This window comes from Brassica napus, chromosome A5 (assembly GCF_020379485.1).
Source record: "Brassica napus cultivar Da-Ae chromosome A5, Da-Ae, whole genome shotgun sequence".
In the NCBI taxonomy this organism is placed as follows: Eukaryota; Viridiplantae; Streptophyta; class Magnoliopsida; order Brassicales; family Brassicaceae; genus Brassica; species Brassica napus.
The window spans coordinates 20174714-20178792 of NC_063438.1; the positions used below are offsets into that span (position 1 = coordinate 20174714).

The 4079-nt window shown below is 33.1% G+C and overlaps 1 long non-coding RNA gene across 3 annotated transcripts; it reads left to right on the forward strand.

Moving 5' to 3' along the window:
* Positions 1 to 587: 587 nt before the first annotated feature.
* LOC106451087 lies at positions 588 to 3011 on the forward strand. 3 transcript variants are annotated; one of them, XR_007339437.1, is made up of 5 exons: positions 588 to 1056; positions 1179 to 1355; positions 1750 to 1977; positions 2077 to 2378; positions 2580 to 3011. It is a non-coding gene; the product is annotated as an uncharacterized LOC106451087 (long non-coding RNA). The 3 variants fall into 3 exon arrangements; XR_001289494.3 differs by having other exon boundaries at positions 605 to 1018; XR_007339436.1 differs by having other exon boundaries at positions 609 to 1355.
* The last annotated feature ends 1068 nt before the right edge of the window (positions 3012 to 4079 follow it).

The window sequence follows — 4079 nt, forward strand, 5'->3', positions numbered from 1 at the left end:
TCTAAATTTTTATTTTGATATTTAGATAGACATTCATTTTGGTTTGATGAAGTGTTTTGCAATTAAAAATCTAAAATCTGATTTTTTTTTCAACTACATAACTATATTAATTAGAATTCGTATAATTATATGTATAACTGCAGTTGTTATTAAATGAGCAAGTAGTTAAATATTTGAATTAAATAATAAATAAATACTTAGAAGTAAAAACGCACATATATCTCAAATTTATTGTTATGCTTTTTGTTAATGGAAAAGAATATATAGCTTTAAAATTAGAAAAAAAAGATATGAAATGCAATACAATAGTATCAGATAACATAAGGAAATTAATAAAACAATCAATACAATACTAAAAGGGGAATACCCTCAAAATTTATGCTGCCACGTCACCTAAAATAATTGCCCAATGAAAACCACTTAAACGGCCACGACAGATGGACTCTCCGTGTTATTTCTGTCCAGAGTCCACCATGTAATAAAATGGATTTCTATTTGGGCTTTGTTAAATAGCTGGTCCAAGTCTCATAAAAAGTCTGTTGGATACTGTTTGTTTATATGGCCCAAAAAAAGTAGTTCTGAGATTTTATTAGTTTGTCGACCAAACTTTGTCGTTTCATAGATTAGGTTTTCATTGTTCTCATTCTTCAACCCTTCAACGCCATGAATCTCTGTTAATTTTCACAAGTCTGCAAAACACGTTTCTTTCTCAACTCTTAACCTCCCAACTTTGTTCATATACATATTTTCGTTTGGGTTTGTTCAACGTATTCCTCTTTAATTTGACAATGAATTTTTCTTTCCCATTAATGATCTCCAACTCTCCGTCTCCCTTCTCAGACAATGAAAACCGTAAATTCACCTCTCAAATTCTATAAATTAGAGATGGTTGGGTTGAGAGTAGGATGAATCTACACAGATTCTCTCAGTTTATCTTCTACCTCAAACCAAGCACCCGTCCACCACTCAACCTTTGATCCTTTAATGCTCTCCGACTCAGCAGATCTTCTCAGCTCGGGTAATCGTTTTAGGACTCTCGAAACATCAAGAAGAACGGTGAATTCATGGGAATCACTTTACTTCTCTTCATCTTATTAGGCTAAGAAGATCATATATTCCCATCTCTGTTTCATTTTTGAAAAAGCCATATTATTTAACTCTTCTAGCTTTCAACGTAGGATACAGTGATCCGGCGGCTGAGCCACGTCCCGGTGGTGCTCGCGATCCCACCAGAATTGCAGACCTGAGAGTTGTTGGTGTTGGAGAAGAGAAGTGTCGCTAACCTCTTCGTAAGGCCATAGCTCTCTAGGATCGTTGGAGGAGTTGTGGGAATCAACAGATCTGCTCAGTAATAGGTGTGATATTACAGTTCGTGCATTGTATTAGCTATTTTGTTACTGATTAATAGTTTTGGGTTTTGGTTGTATCATACTTGAATCATGCTTATTTGACTTTGAATTCAGATTGTTGTTAATGTTAGCCAGCTCCCTATTATTTTTCATCTTCTATCTTTTTATATTAAAACTGGCCGTCCTTTTAAGATTATACATGTAAAGATGTAAAACTTTTTATTAAGTTATAACTATTTCATGAAATTGGTTTATTTTTATTTTGTTTTTAAACACCATATAGCTCTCTTGCTAGAGTGCTCTTCTCATTTCTGCATATTACCTTTCTGCTCACAATGTTTTCTGGTTCATTTTCTTCCATTGCATTAATTTAATTTTGTCTTAACTGAACCTTATGCAGTATAAGGTGTCGGTTGTTTATGTGATCTGTGGAGCATTGTGTTGCAGAGAGAGAGCTTCTCCGAATGGTGAGGCTGCAGCAGAAAGCAGTGACGTTGAGAAAAAAGCATAATTGATGTGGCTTCAACTTTGGAACCTGAGGAAGCAGACAATGGAGTAGGCTACAGTACTCTGGTCAACCAACAAAGGAGTATATCGACTATGCAGTTAAAAATGTTCTGTTATACATGTGATAGTTTCTTCTTCCGAGTTCCTCATTCTCTTCTTAATGGTTTAAGTACAATAAAAATATCTGAAGCGATTGTGATTAAACCCCATAAATGTGCAGGGTTTGCTTGGAATCAAGGTTAAGGTCATGCTTGACTGGGACTCTATTAGGAAGCTAGGACCAATGACACCATTACCAGATGTTGTTATCATCCATACTCCCAAATGAAAAGATGTTAATTCCGCACCTGATCAGGTTGTTAATTTTGCTGCTCTTCTATTGGAAGCTCCCCTCACCCTCACAGCCGTAGATTACCCTGAGATGATCTCAGTCGTCTAGAAGAGATGGCCAGGAAAGCCTCATGTTCTTCATAAAAGTAACCTTTCTAATGGAGAGAACTTACTCTATATGTTGGATTCAATGTACATCACTCTCTCTCTCTCTCTCTCTTCTCTCTTTGATTTTATAATGTTACTTTTAGTCATTTTCTTTCCGTTTCTAGCTTTAAACGTGTCGGTAACGTGATATATATTCCTCTCATCTTCTATTATAGAGAGAGGTAGGTGAGACCTTTATAGATGTTATGAAAGTATTTATGTGTGTTGGTTTATACATTTTTGCAGATTGTCATCACTCTTGAGATATATGCTGAGAAGAGTGCTAATGGATGGGCGAGTCTGATGGTGAGGGCCACTGAGTTGAGCATTCCAGCAAAGCGGAAAACTCCTCCCTTGGTATCTATTTGCGCAAAGCAAGTGGAAAGAGTCACAAAAGTTGCTCAAAACCAGGAGATTATAAAGTCACAAGTGGTGGTTAGAGTTTATTTTTTTCTTTTTACAGTTGTGATCTGTGGGATCATTATGATTCACCCTGCTGGGCTGAGGGAGAAGCTATCTTCAGACATGTGATTTGTTATCTCTTAAATTTAGCCATTATAGAGAGGTAGGGTGAGACCTTTACAGATGTTATGAAAGTATTTATGATTGTTGTTTTATACATTTTGCAGATTGTCATCACTCTTGAGATATATGTTATTGAGTATATTGTTTGGATTCCTTGGTTATGGTGGGTTCAAAGCATGATGGTTAAGATTATATAGTTAGAATTTCAATCAAATTTTCATTCATGAAACAGTTTAAAAAAATATAACATTTAAAAATAACCAGAATGTTAATTTCTAGAAATTTAGCAAAGACACAAACTGTAAAGAAAGTCATGTGCTATAATTTAAACCTGATGGTTTATGAGATATTTTGAATTTCATCCGTTTGACAAAAGAAAATCTGATACTCATATTAATATGAGAAATACTTATCACATCATCATATTTTCAGGTGGTTTTATGATAAAACATAGTCATCTTGAAGTTATTTAGTTTGTTACGTGCTGATGTAGTGTGCCTATTGTTGACCAGAATTGGGAGAAAACAATGGATTGTCGTAGTCCAGGTTTAAGGTATACGGTTTGATGCCAGCTGGCTTCAAGGTGCTAAATGTTCCTCTTAAAGGTGATGATTCACTCACCAAGTAACTTTTCGATCCTGATTTTTGAGAAGCAATTTGACGTGTGAGCTCTATTGATTCTGGTGAGAGAAGCTTAAATATGTTTTATCATATAAGTTATAACCATGTGGAAAAAGATATACAGATTTGTTATGGTATTATTTTAACTTAATTCACTTTTTATTTGTTTTGGAATTATGGGGTTATAATTGATTACAAAAATGAGATGCAGTACAAACTTTATAAATTAATACTCGATAAATTAAAAAGATTCTGTGCGGTTCAAAATTTTAACACAAATCAATAAAATAATAAGATAATAAAATTTCAGAAAATCCTATGTCAATATATGGTCTCCGTATAAATTAATAATTTATATGTATATACATTTTATATAAGTACAAACCAATCATTATATTGTTTGTTTTATATTCATAATGGAATTATCTTTATATTTTCTTAATATTTAATATCTTTTGATGAGATTTAGTAAAATTATATCTTAAACACATTTAAATTCTGTGAAACATATTTTATATACACCAAATAACATAATAAAACTAATATAGATGTAAAATTTCAAAATATTAATTAATATACATACATTAAATCAAATATTTT